General features: G+C 44.0%; 1 protein-coding gene across 1 annotated transcript in view; it reads left to right on the plus strand.

Moving 5' to 3' along the window:
- The window catches only part of LOC126162082 (uncharacterized), a 160,832-nt gene that overhangs the window by 47,285 nt on the left and 98,139 nt on the right, over positions 1-15,408 (plus strand). The gene's annotated exons all lie outside the window — the stretch shown is intronic.

Raw genomic sequence — 15,408 nt, forward strand, 5'->3', positions numbered from 1 at the left:
ACTGAAACAGTCAAAATATTACGCCAAGCGAAACCACCTACCAGCAATTTGTCTCAATCGGAAAGGAGGGCACTGAGGGAGATCAATGCGGATAAGAGCATTGTTGCACTTGCAGCTGATAAAGGATATGCTACGGTATTGCTGAACACCGAAGATTACCACACGAAGATTAGTGACCTTTTGGATTCCACTACGTACAAAAAGCTTCAGAAGGATCCTACAACCAAAATTTTGAGGAATACCAATCAACTGGTGAAACAATCGTCTCTTTCTTCGGATGATAAAAAACAATTCTACAAACCGGAAGCTTATCCACCCAGACTTTATGGACTCCCAAAGGTGCATAAACCACAGGTCCCGTTGAGACCGATTGTGGGTGCCATAGGGTCTCCTACACAATGGGTGGCCAGATAACTCGCCTGCTTGCTGCCACCACACATCGGCAGAACGGACAGTTACATTGAAAACTCGGCGCATTTTATTAAAAAACTGAGGAAGATTAACGTCAGCCCAAGTGATATTCTTGTAAGCTTCGATGTAGTGTCGTTGTTTACCATGGTGCCTGTAAACGAAGCTATTTCATATATAGCAGATATTTTTACGACTGACATAGTGGCTTTATTTAAACACTGTCTGACGACAACTTATTTCCAGTACAACAATGAGTCTTACGAACAGATCGACGGGGTGGCGATGGGAAGCCCTCTCAGCCCAGCTGTTGCCAATTTATTTATGGAGATCTTCGAACAGCGGGCGCTGCAGACTGCCGGTAAAAAGCCTGCTAAATGGTACCGCTATGTTGATGACACATTTGTAGTGTGGACGCATGGTGAAGAAGAGTTGGATGTCTTCTTGGTGCACCTAAACAGCATTAACCCGAAGATACAGTTTACGATGGAGAAAGAGAGCAACGGTCAATTCAATTTCCTGGATGTGTCGGTAATTAAACGGGTGGATGGGACGCTGGGCCATAAGGTGTAAAGAAAGAACACTCACACGGATCGATACCTCCACAAGGAATCTAACCATCATCGTAGGCAAAAAAGAGGTGTCATTAAAACCTTGGTGGAGAGAGCCTACAAAATCTGCGAGCCGGCTTACTTACAAGATGAACTGAATCACCTACGATCAGCCTTCATCAAAAACGGATATACCAGCAGGGAAATTGATCGAGCCCTCCATCAAAGAAGAAAAGAAGCCAGAAGTCCAGAGCAACAACGGTCACGTACTGGAAACGTTTATTAATATGGTTACGGACCGCATCGGGAAAGTTCTGGCCAAGTATGGGAACGAAACAATCTTCAGACCCACCAAGAAGATTAAGGAATACACTCCTGGAAATTGAAATAAGAACACCGTGAATTCATTGTCCCAGGAAGGGGAAACTTTATTGACACATTCCTGGGGTCAGATACATCACATGATCACACTGACAGAACCACAGGCACATAGACACAGGCAACAGAGCATGCACAATGTCGGCACTAGTACAGTGTATATCCACCTTTCGCAGCAATGCAGGCTGCTATTCTCCCATGGAGACGATCGTAGAGATGCTGGATGTAGTCCTGTGGAACGGCTTGCCATGCCATTTCCACCTGGCGCCTCAGTTGGACCAGCGTTCGTGCTGGACGTGCAGACCGCGTGAGACGACGCTTCATCCAGTCCCAAAGATGCTCAATGGGGGACAGATCCGGAGATCTTGCTGGCCAGGGTAGTTGACTTACACCTTGTAGAGCACGTTGGGTGGCACGGGATACATGCGGACGTGCATTGTCCTGTTGGAACAGCAAGTTCCCTTGCCGGTCTAGGAATGGTAGAACGATGGGTTCGATGACGGTTTGGATGTACCGTGCACTATTCAGTGTCCCCTCGACGATCACCAGTGGTGTACGGCCAGTGTAGGAACTCGCTCCCCACACCATGATGCCGGGTGTTGGCCCTGTGTGCCTCGGTCGTATGCAGTCCTGATTGTGGCGCTCACCTGCACGGCGCCAAACACGCATACGACCATCATTGGCACCAACGCAGAAGCGACTCTCATCGCTGAAGACGACACGTCTCCATTCGTCCCTCCATTCACGCCTGTCGCGACACCACTGGAGGCGGGCTGCACGATGTTGGGGCGTGAGCGGAAGACGGCCTAACGGTGTGCGGGACCGTAGCCCAGCTTCATGGAGACGGTTGCGAATGGTCCTCGCCGATACCCCAGGAGCAACAGTGTCCCTAATTTGCTGGGAAGTGGCGGTGCGGTCCCCTACGGCACTGCGTAGGATCCTACGGTCTTGGCGTGCATCCGTGCGTCGCTGCGGTCCGGTCCCAGGTCGACGGGCACGTGCACCTTCCGCCGACCACTGGCGACAACATCGATGTACTGTGGAGATCTCACGCCCCACGTGTTGAGCAATTCGGCGGTACGTCCACCCGGCCTCCCGCATGCCCACTATACGCCCTCGCTCAAAGTCCGTCAACTGCACATACGGTTCACGTCCACGCTGTCGCGGCATGCTACCAGTGTTAAAGACTGCGATGGAGCTCCGTATGCCACGGCAAACTGGCTGACACTGACGGCGGCGGTGCACAAATGCTGCGCAGCTAGCGCCATTCGACGGCCAACACCGCGGTTCCTGGTGTGTCCGCTGTGCCGTGCGTGTGATCATTGCTTGTACAGCCCTCTCGCAGTGTCCGGAGCAAGTATGGTGGGTCTGACACACCGGTGTCAATGTGTTCTTTTTTACATTTCCAGGAGTGTATTTAAGAACTGCAAAAGACGCCTGACATCCCCTAGCAACACCTGGGGTATACAAAATTCCATGCAGTTGTGGACAGGTATATATTGGAACAACGAAAAGAAGTGTAAACACCCGCTTAGCCGAACATAAAAGAAACTGTCGCTTAGGACACTTCGAAAAATCGGCTGTAGCTGAGCATGTTTTTCAAGATGGGAATCATGAAATTAAATTTAACGAGACAAGCGTCCTAGCACGAACATCCCATTATTATGCGCGCATGTATAGAGAAGCAACAGAAATTCACAAACACCATAACAATTTTAATAGAAAAGAGGAAGTTTTAAAGTTGGACAAAATATGGATGTCGACGTTGCGCCAAGAGAATGACAATCGATTACACTTAATCGAGAATGATGACGCCTTCCAAAGATACGCATACCGTCGGCATCACGTGACGAATGGTGGTGCCCTCTATGCGCTCTATAAATGCGAGCGTACCTGGAGCCTCAGTGGCAGTAGCCGGACGACCTCAGAAGATGTCTCCCGCAGATGGAGACGAAACGTCAGGTGGAAATTTTATACATCAACCACGGCCTCTCAGCCCGGAAGTTTTAACTGAAGACAACACCGGCCGTGAAAGCCTACATTGTATGAGTCATCCAGCTGTCATAAAGCGCTCTTGTGGAGGATGGAACGTCGTACTCAAGAACTCCTTACCAATTCTGTGGCCAGTACGGAAGTGTGTTGCAGAGTATGCAAAGAACTCACACAGCATTAACAACCATGTCCCGCTTCTTGTAATGTTTAAGGAACCATTGTAAATCGAGTTGACTTTAGTGTAATTATTGTCTTTCGTAAAAATGTTATATCTGTTACTCTCACTGCGTATTCTTTATATTCTGAGCTATACTGTAGCATCGGTTTCTATGTATGTTCCAAGGTTCATCGAGCCATATTACTTGTCAGTGACACATCGTGCGACAGTTACTTTCGTCCTTAGATTTTGCACATCAGTGTATATAGCTCCGTTTTAAAAAAGGGTCTCTGCAATAAGTTGACAGCTAAAAACGCAAAATAAAAAGCACTTTAGTAGGTCGGAAAATTCTCCGTATTGTACGCTATAACTGAGAGAATACAACAACTTGTTATACTTTCTCCTTCTGAATGTATTTGGGATGACCTCTCTGAGCTGCTTCAACCTGTATACACTAGTGTGAAGTGAAACATTGATACATTTTGAGTTATATCTGGTGTGGATATCGATTCATACCGCATACCAAAAGCATTATTTGTGTTCAGTGAAGTCACCACCATGCCGGCTCACTTGAGACGTGGTGAAGAGCTCACCACGCACTATAAATGTTACATAGCACTGCCCATGTTCACTGTGTTGGTATTTCAAATATATTCTGTGGTTGTCCAGGACGTATACCCAGAATGATTGATTCGTTCCTTAACGACAGGACTGTCAATTATTGCATCAACCTAAAATCAGCTGTGGCTGGGTGCTGTACAGTTCATTACTGCGATCTGGGCTGTGCTCCATCCACACAAACGATATACCCAAGTAGATGGAAGGTGAAACTGCCCTCTACGGCGATGATACTGCGCTGTTCAACCTCTACCACAACCTAAGCTCTCTGGATAGGCAGCTACAGTCATCTGGACAAAATCTTCCAGTGCTCTGTGTGGAGGGCGAAACAATCCTAACAAGAGTCAAAAAATTCTATTCGCTACCAAGCTCAAGTTCCCCAACAGCTAACTCACTACTGCTGACAAGGATTAATCTTGGTGTAACTCGGTCAAATACCTTGGACAATGTAAAGAGAAGTGATCGACCTAGTGGTTGCACAACATAATCATTGCTGTTAACGAGGACTGCGCCCTCTTCAGTAGTAGCAGGACCAACAATCTGGATAATTGACGTTGTGCATTACTGGCTCTGCAAATGGCCGAATGCAAGGGAAAACTACAGCTGTAATTTTTCATAAGGACATGAAGCTATGCTGTATGGTTAAATGATGATGAAATTAGTGGAATATTCCGCAGGTAACATAGTCCCCCATTCAGGTCTCCAGGCGGGGATTACTCAGGTGGATGTCGTCATCAGGAGAAAAAAAATGGCTAGCTACGGATTGGAGAGTTGAATGTTAGATTCCTTAATCGAGCAGGTAGATTCTTTTTCTTCTTCTTCATCAGTGGCGCTACAGTCCAGGATGAACCTTGGCCTTCCCAACGAGCTTCCGCCATCCATCACGGTAACGTGCCACCCTCCTCCAGATTGTGCATCCAAGTTTCCATAGGTCTTCTTCCTCTCCATCTAGCCATCTTGCTCGAGGTCGACCTCACCCTCTTTCTCCTCCTACATTATCACCTCAGACCTGTCCATTCGTACCACATGACCTCCCAATCTTATCCTTCTTGGTCGTATGATTATTGTTAGAAGAGAATCGGCATATATAGTACACAGTTCTGTATTGTACCGCTTTCTCCATCGGTCTCTCTCATACACAGGGCCAATCATTCTACTCAAAACTTTGTAAGTGGGCTGTTTAGGTTTTTATGTTGGTAGCGCTACTTAGCACTCTGTATGAAAATCACTGACTGTGCTGTTTGCAGTCTGTGGCTGGTTGGCATTGTTGGAATATTCGCTATTGTAGTAGTGGGCACTTGGATGTGAACAGCGCGTAGCGTTGCGTAGCTGGAAGTGAGCCGCCAGCAGTGGTGGATGTGGGGAGAGAGATGCCAGAGTTTTGAGAGCGGACGACCTGGACGTGTGTCCGCTAGAAAAAGGAAATTTGTAAGACTGGATGTCAGGAACTGATTTTTGAACACTATTAAGGTAAATACATCGTTTGTTCTCCATCAAAATATTTCATTTATAACTATGCCTATCAGTAGGTAGTACTTTCAGTAGTTAGAATCTTTTATTTAGCTGGCAGTATTGGCGCTCGCTGTGTTGCAGTAGTTTGGGTAACGAAGATTTTTGTGAGGTAAGTGATTCATGAAAGGTATAGGTTATTGTAAGTCAGGGCCATTGTTTTCTAGGGATTATTGAAAGTCAGATGTTTCAACTTACCTCTCAAATCCGTCGATCAGCCTTGCATCGGTTTCCGAAGCGTGAGTCAGAACTGGTCTTACTAGGGATTTGTAAGTAGTGAATTTTAATCGGCGGCTAAGGAGTGCTGACCGGAATAATATAACCAAGGCGAAATATGCCTTATTTGATTATATCAGTCTAATCTTAATTTCACTTGAGATGTCATGAAAGCAAGTGACTGTGGAACCAAGATAATTGAAGCTATCAACTCTATCAAATTTGTATCGATTAACACTGAAAGTGTGAGACCCATCTTCTTACTTGCCTGAATTAAGGCTGTAAAAGCTTTTTCAGTGCCGGTTCTGTCTGTGCTATGATGTCTACATCATCTGCATATGCTAAAATGCGGTTTCTATTGACGCTGTCGTATGCAGCCTTAAAGTCAATAAAGAGGTGATGTGCTCCAATTCTATATTCAACAGTTTTCTCCAAAATTTGGCACAGTTTGAAAATCTGGTCTATTGTTGCCCTTCTTCGTCGAAATCCACTTTGGTATATTCCAATTTCTTTATCCACCTGTGGGAGTAGCCGATCGAAAATAATATTAGGTAACACCTTGTACCACAGGTTCAGGAGGGCGATTCCACGGAGGTTTCCACATTCCATTCGGTCGCCCTTTTAAGGTATGGGACATAATATTCCTTTATTCCATTCGTCTGGCATCCTTGCCTGTTCCCATATGAGAGTGATAAGTTCAAAAAGAGACTGCTCTAATGTTGCTCCTCCACATTTTAGCACAAATGCTATCAGTGCCGGGAGCCTTGTTATTCTGCAGTTTCCTTAAAGCTTTTTTAACGTCCTCTAACCCTGCTTGTCACATACAATCTGTAGCTTCGTTGGCGTAAGATGCAATGCACACCAGACAAAATATTGAAAGCTTTACTAAGAATGATGAAAGAGAGTTTTACTTTAAAGAAAGTCGTTCTTGAAAAATGAAACTGTCATTAGTGCTAAAAACAACTATACAGCCTAAGAAGACCCTAACAATTACTAAGTTCTCTCATTACAGAAATTACAGACACTCCAACCAGTTCCGCTATTCGTGACCAAATGAAAACAAAGAGATCAGATTAATAACAATTATGAATGTTATAAGTTATCTGAGGGACAAAGTTCTGACAAATAAACATTTTGTTCTTGAGCATCCATTGGTTACCTTGAAAAATCCTTCCAAAAACTCCTGTCAGCAGTAGAATCAGTAGCATATGTTTACAAACAAATTTTCATCTGCATAATAATGTATGCCACACAACTCTGTGAGATTCACAAACGTCCAATCTTCACGTCTTAAAACTCAGCTGTTCGTTACTCTGCCTGAAATACGACTGCTCCAGCGCAGCACAACTGAGTGGCCAAGAAGTGCACCATAGCTTACATTCAACACAACGTCAAGGATGTTATTTACTACTTGGGCGCCGCGCTCATTCATCTTGTCCCGGTACAGCAGAGGTGAATTATTTACAATGACAGAAAACGTATGAAAACCTTACAGTATTAAATCCGGGGTACCCATTGTGGACAGATCTTCCGATAGCCAAGAAAAGCATTAATGTGACCCAAACTTTCTTGTGAAATGCCGATTGTGCTTGCAATTTCTCTCTGAGTGATACGACGATCGTCCTGAATCAATCTGTCAACATCTTGCTTGTGAAACTCGGTGGTTGCTGACAGAGGACATCCAACCCTTTGGTTGTCACGCAGGTCAGATGTTCCCACGTCAACATCTTTAAACATACTCTCCCAACGACGCACAGTACTCACATCAAGACGATCACGTAAACTGCTTTCATTCTCTGGTGAATCTCCTTTGGGGTGACACATTCTGCTGTCAAGAATTCAATGACTGCACGTTGCTTAAATCGCATTGACCGAGCGTCTGCGCAGGGTTCCATACTTAACACTGTAACAACACAACTGTTCAATGCTAAGACTTCCCGGCAACTGGAGCTGTAGAGAAAAGGCTACGGAACAAGTCAGTACCTGCCGCATACCGATGCTTCCCATTGTTGAAGAGTTACGAAGATGAAGGCACTACTTTTCAGTCAATCCTCATAATACCCTATTCGGTTCTCTGGGCAGGGACTACTCAGAATGAAGTCGTCATCAGGAGAAAAAAATTGTCATTCTATGGATTGGAGCGTAGAATGTTAGATCCGTTAATTGGGCAGGTACATTAGAAAACTTAAAAAGGGAACTGGTTAGTAAGTTAGATACAATGTAGTGTTGGGCTAAACTGCGATTTTCCGATATCAGTGATTTCTGTGAATGCTACTTTTCAGTATCTGTTATTCTTAACTGTGATTTGTCGCAGTTAAGAGTCGCAGTTAAGAAACCTAAGTCGCGTATCCCTCCGCCACTGCTATTTCTGCGATTTCTGCTACTTCCGCGATTTCTGCGACTTCTGCTACTTCTGCGATTTCTGCGACTTACCACCGTATGAAAAAGCTACATCTGTCCACACAGAAAATTGCATCTCAACAAATCTGTCATTGGTAAGTATGTTTTACGTTTGTTCTTCCGTTGGCTTTAATCTTGTATTAAAGAAACAACTGTGAAAATGTTAATAGTGTAATTAATATGTAAGTAGCCATACAGTACCGTAATAGTTCGTGTTTAGAAAATGAATTCTAACGTATTGTTATGTTCTCAGGTACCCGAACTACATTTCAGTCACTCAGTAAAGTGATAACTCAAAATATCATTGTCAGCAGATCTGGAGAAATTGCCACTGCGTCTTTAGACCGTTTTCGTCAGACGAGAGGTTAGTTTCTAAGTGTTTCGATGGACTTAATTACTTAAGTGAGATCGTTCTTGCAAATGTGAAATATACCCCATTGGGTGGCTTTCATTACAGCAAATATTAGCAATCTACTCTGTCAATTATATTGCTTGTAATTAGTGACAGCAAAAATTGTTTAATAATTTTTGTGATTTTGCAGACACAGTTCTGGTTGCTGTACGTATCTATCCACATCAAGGCTGTTGGGAGAGACTCGTGAAGATTCAAGAGAGCTCTTAGAGGATTTGCAGTTTAAAAGTGACATTATTGCGAAATAAGTGTGCAGATGAGTGATTAAACTGTGTTTTATTGAAGTTGTTGTCCAATTTTAAAGGAATAATAAATGTTAAATACAGTGAGCGAATAATGAAAATCTCATTTTCCACATGTTAAGCCGTCCTATATCCGTAATTTTCCGCCACATATTTATTGGTAAACACTTGTTGGAGAGTGACATGACGCCCCCCCCCCCCTCTTTCTCCACAATCTTGGTGTGACACTGACCTGTAACATATCCCGAAGTCTACAATATGCATTTTGAGGCTGTTGATACGAAAGTGGGAAGTACAGATCTTACAGTTAAATCAGGAATAGCTTAAGTGAATTACTTGAAAGTAACACAGGAAAAGCTTACTTATGTAGGTGGTAGTAGTGTCGGCAAAAAGTTCTTGTGTGTGAAGTTGCCATGTAGAACACCAGGTGTAAAACTTTTCTCCCGAGTCTTGAACTGTGTCGGAACAAAAGTGAGGCATTCATATGACACAATAATACTGTTTTTATTTCACTACACTTATACAGGTGTCTGAGTTCTGCTGTGTTAACATTGCAAAGTCCTGTAGGCATGTGGAGTATTAACCAAAACTGTCATATTGGAAGCAGGATCAAACACATTTGTTACGTTACTTGATATTTTCAGGAGAAAAAGGCAAAGTTGCTTCTTATTAATATAATACATTCAGAGTCACAGCTGTGTTTGACCAACCATAACTGATGCTGAATGTGCATGTCGTCATATAATAGGAAGGGCTTATTTCAATAGTGGTACAAGTCCATTACCTCCATTTTTTGCCTATAATGCTTCTGAAATTAATGATCCAAACAAACATAAATAAAGGTTCATCTCTAGCAAGAAACCATATGCTTGAATATTTCTGGTATCTCAACTGCAGATTTTTCAGCACTCATTTAACTTTACGAGTCTGTATCTCAAAATGAACAAACGTGGACTTGTACCACTATTGAAATAAGCCCTTCATATTCAGTATTATGCACCCAGTCACACACAGCACGTCGATCTCGTGAGGCACAAGGCTCTCGTAACGAAGTACGTACGTCGGTCAACAGATGGCACTAGGAAAAGGATGTTAACTGCACTTTTTAGTTGCTACTTGCGACTCTTAGTTGCGACTTGTCACGGAAATCGCAGTTAGACTCGATAGCGTGTCGCAGAGATGAGCGTAGTACGAACTTTGATCAACAGATGGCACTGCTAACTGCACTTTTTAGTTGCAACTTGCGACTCTTAGTTGCGACTTGTCACGGAAATCGCAGTTACACTTGATAGCGTGTCGCAGAGATGAGCGTAGTACGAACTTTGGCCAACAGATGACACTGTTAACTGCGCTTTTTAGTTGCTACTTGCGACTTCTAGCCGCGATTTGTCACTGAAATCGCAGAAAGCAGTACGGAATTCGGCCAACAGATGGCTCACGGCATTGAATTTGAAATGCTACTTGCGACTGCTAACTGTGACTGAAATCGCAGTTAGATTTTGTAAAGTTGTTATTGTGATTTCTGTGACTTCTCAGTCACTGTGATTTCTAACCGATACGCGATTTCCTGCCCATCACTAATACAATGCTATTGGAGATGTTCGGTGATGGGAGGAACAAGCCTTCGGGTCAGATGAATACAAACAGGGGTAACGCAGTAGTAGATTTAATAAAGAATAAGAAAATGGGAATGAGGGGAAGCTATTATGAACAGCATAGTGAAAGCACTGTTGTAGTCAAGACAGACACAAAGCCAACAAACTCCAAAGTAGTATAAGGTTATATGCGAACTATCTCCGCAGATGATGAAGAGATTGAAGAAATTTCTGATAACAGAAATTATTCAGATAGTTAAGGGGGACTTAAATTTAATTGTGATGGGGAACTGGAATTCAATAGTAGGAAAAGGAACATTAGGAAAAATAATAGGTGAATATGGACGAGGGGAAAGGAATGAAAGAGGAAACCGACTAGTGGAGCTTAACACATGCATAATTTAATCACAGCTAACATTTGGTTTAACAATCATGAAAGGAGACTGTATGCGTGGAAGAGACCTGAAGACACCGGAAAGTTACAGATTTTAAATTATAAGACATTTACATGAACAGATGAGAACTCGGACGAAAATTTATCAGCTTAGTATTTGTTACATCACCCATCACAGGACTAGAATATTAAACTCGCTTTTGGCTCATTACTAAATACCAAGATCTACCTCTGTCACGGGACGCCTTCTCACTTTAGGATTCCCTTAAAGTAACTAAGTGACTCGCCAAATACGAAGTCTCTTAAGGTAACAGTGCAGTTTATTTGATACTATGTATCATTTCATAAATTCGGTAATACATCTGATTTTATTACGAGGTTTGTCTCTCCCTGTGTAGATGGGAGATTAAAATTTCCTTAAAAGATATCGCTACAACGAAATAAACCCCTGATTACTGCTCCAACTCAAGAATCATGTCTGTTGTACCCTAGCTATCGCTTCCACCTGCCAGAAGACACTTAATTGGTATTAAATTGATAGACTAATTAATTATATTGATCACGAGAGTCACTGCATGGTGAGCAATTATTTTTTTTTTAGCAGTCAGATTACACACACCAGACAGCACAAATGGGAATCCCAGAAGGGAAGACGATGCGCTTTTCTAGGGACATTATTGAGAACTGACATTTGAAACTGACCATAGAAGGATTCTAGCGTCAGCAACTTACATTTCGCTTAAGGACCACGTGATTAGAAACACGATCAAAACGACCATTTTACTGTCATCCTGCATAAAAAGCATTCTTGGTTCTACAGGCACACACAAGAGTCGCTGATAGTGTTACACCTTCCGGTAGATACGCTGTTTGTGATCTGAAATCATGTCTCTCCATTCAATCACATACTTGCGTGGGATTGTATGGAGACGTCTTTTCAGGATTACAGCCACTAGTGAACCATATTCGCTGCACTCTCATATCTCGAAACGAGTCACCCTTCCCGAGCTAGTCCCGTACAGTAAAACAGCAATGTGGCTTTAGACAGTCTCTCTGCATATTTTAACTGTCAATCAGTGTCAGCCCCGTTCTTCCTGCACCTTTGTCCGCGTGATCGTTTTAGTTTAAGTAAGACCTAAGGAGAAGTTGGACAGCACTGTATTTACAACCTTCTGCAACCCGTGCAGAAACAGGATGAGGTGAGTTAATGCTACAGGTCCATGTTTTGGCCTCTCATCGGAAATGGGAACATGTTGTCGTATTTCCGCCAAGCGTGTACATTGTGTAGGGCCAGCGCCAAATGAGGCTTTCTCCTGCAACACATGGTATTTGAAAAGATAGTATGGGCAGTTACGGTGGTGTTTCTTAGCGGGAAAATTAGTAAGACTCCAAATCATTTTACGTAAATCGACTGTGCTATCAATTCTGAAGTATTGTTCTGGTGTTTGGTATCAATACCAGTAAGATATCGGAAAGAGAGAAATTGTAATGGAACATACATTCGAAAAGGTAAACGATTCTGCACTTAAACACCCTATAATGCAAGAGCCGCGCGATTTCCGACCTGTTAGTCACGTGGAATGCAATGCTGTCAGTATTCTAATTTAAGAGACGTATTCCCATTGCGTGACGTACAGTCTCTCTGCAAGTTTCTCTACGATAAACTATGGCGAAAAACTGCAAAGTGATGAAACTACCATCTTTCACTCCAAAGAAAAAATCGATCCTTTGTAACAACATAGGTTTCCACAATTGTATGACGCACAACTGACCTATAAAATGACCGTCTGCTGCCGGAAACGCGTATGGTGAAACAGTAGCAGTCTTATCGCAGTTTACCTCTGGTAACTTTCCTTTTGCACACAGAAGTCATGGTCCGATGTTAGTTTCTGTTGATCATGTGCGGAATAATATTGCCTTTTCCCTTTGACGTCACATCTCTAGAAAGCCAACTCTTTCCCCTATTAAGTAATGTATATTTAGTATCATTCTACTCACCTGCTCCAGAACACGCAGTTAAATTGATTTTGCTCACTACTCATTTCATGGTATTTTTTCCTAATTTTATGTATTCTCAGTCAATTTCCGTAATTTTACTAGGTTTTCGTGATGTTACGTAGTTCTTCGTATTTCCCTCAGTTTTTACCTATTTTACGTTAATTTTTCGTAATTATACCAGATTTCCCTCCAATTTTAAAGATTTTATGTCTATTTTCATATTTTTCCCAGTTTTTCATATGTACTCGTATATGGTCATATTACTGACATACCCATGTGCTGTTTGATTTCCTACCAAAGTATTTGTGCATCTTATATACTAACCAACTAAAAATATCCTAAGACTGCCCTCTCCCTGAGAATCCATATGCATGCATTTCGAACATGAGCAACATGAAACGTAAGGTAACAATTGCTTCGTGCCTATATGGAACTGGAGACTCGATTTGTGTCGAAGATGTGAGACAGAAATGGAGTACTTCACGTACATCTTCCTTCGTGTAGAGGAGAGCCATATAATATATACACTCCTGGAAATGGAAAAAAGAACACATTGACACCGGTGTGTCAGACCCACCATACTTGCTCCGGACACTGCGAGAGGGCTGTACAAGCAATGATCACACGCACGGCACAGCGGACACACCAGGAACCGCGGTGTTGGCCGTCGAGTGGCGCTAGCTGCGCAGCATTTGTGCACCGCTGCCGTCAATGTCAGCCAGTTTGCCGTGGCATACGGAGCTCCATCGCAGTCTTTAACACTGGTAGCATGCCGCGACAGCGTGGACGTGAACCGTATGTGCAGTTGACGGACTTTGAGCGAGGGCGTATAGTGGGCATGCGGGAGGCCGGGTGGACGTACCGCCGAATTGCTCAACACGTGGGGCGTGAGATCTCCACAGTACATCGATGTTGTCGCCAGTGGTCGGCGGAAGGTGCACGTGCCCGTCGACCTGGGACCGGACCGCAGCGACGCACGGATGCACGCCAAGACCGTAGGATCCTACGCAGTGCCGTAGGGGACCGCACCGCAACTTCCCAGCAAATTAGGGACACTGTTGCTCCTGTGGTATCGGCGAGGACCATTCGCAACCGTCTCCATGAAGCTGGGCTACGGTCCCGCACACCGTTAGGCCGTCTTCCGCTCACGCCCCAACATCGTGCAGCCCGCCTCCAGTGGTGTCGCGACAGGCGTGAATGGAGGGACGAATGGAGACGTGTCGTCTTCAGCGATGAGAGTCGCTTCTGCGTTGGTGCCAATGATGGTCGTATGCGTGTTTGGCGCCGTGCAGGTGAGCGCCACAATCAGGACTGCATACGACCGAGGCACACAGGGCCAACACCCGGCATCATGGTGTGGGGAGCGATCTCCTACACTGGCCGTACACCACTGGTGATCGTCGAGGGGACACTGAATAGTGCACGGTACATCCAAACCGTCATCGAACCCATCGTTCTACCATTCGTAGACCGGCAAGGGAACTTGCTGTTCCAACAGGACAATGCACGTCCGCATGTATCCCGTGCCACCCAACGTGCTCTAGAAGGTGTAAGTCAACTACCCTGGCCAGAAAGATCTCCGGATCTGTCCCCAATTGAGCATGTTTGGGACTGGATGAAGCGTCGTCTCACGCGGTCTGCACGTCCAGCACGAACGCTGGTCCAACTGAGGCGCCAGGTGGAAATGGCATGGCAAGTCGTTCCACAGGACTACATCCAGCATCTCTACGATCGTCTCCATGGGAGAATAGCAGCCTGCATTGCCGCGAAAGGTGGATATACACTGTACTAGTGCCGACATTGTGCATGCTCTGTTGCCTGTGTCTATGTGCCTGTGGTTCTGTCAGTGTGATCATGTGATGTATCTGACCCCAGGAATGTGTCAATAAAGTTTCCCCTTCCTGGGACAATGAATTCACGGTGTTCTTATTTCAATTTCCAGGAGTGTATATATATATATATATATATATATATATATATATATATATATATATATATATATATATATATATATACACCGGCCATTTGACCTTCTTCTTCTGTGCAGATGCACAGTGCCTGGACTCTTAAGGGAATCGGCAAAAAGCCGCGCGGAATGAGTATAATGGGCAGGGGCACTATGAGTATAGTACGGGACAATAAGTTGGGAATGTGGGTCTCACGGAAGGCGTGCCAGAGATAAGTCCCTGCAGTCGCACTTCGCTCTGTGTCGTCGGTGGCTCAGATGGATAGAGCGTCTGCCATGTAAGCAAGAGATCCCAGGTTCGAGTCCTGGAAGGGGCACACGTTTTCATCTGGCCACGTTGACTAATATCAATGACTGTATGGAGCTAGGGGTACTCATTCCATTGTAATAACTATATACTTCATTATCCTGGGCGTAATTAGGATGCACCGTCTCAGGCGTCTCATTGTTTATAAGGTATACGTACATTGCAGTTATATATTTTTATGTTACTCGTAATGGTGAATAAGTCAATATACAGCAATATTTGCATCAGAGTCCGGTGGTAGTATGTTGTTTTCCATTTTAATCAC

The sequence above is a fragment of the Schistocerca cancellata genome, chromosome 2 (genome assembly GCF_023864275.1).
Source record: "Schistocerca cancellata isolate TAMUIC-IGC-003103 chromosome 2, iqSchCanc2.1, whole genome shotgun sequence".
In the NCBI taxonomy this organism is placed as follows: Eukaryota; Metazoa; Arthropoda; class Insecta; order Orthoptera; family Acrididae; genus Schistocerca; species Schistocerca cancellata.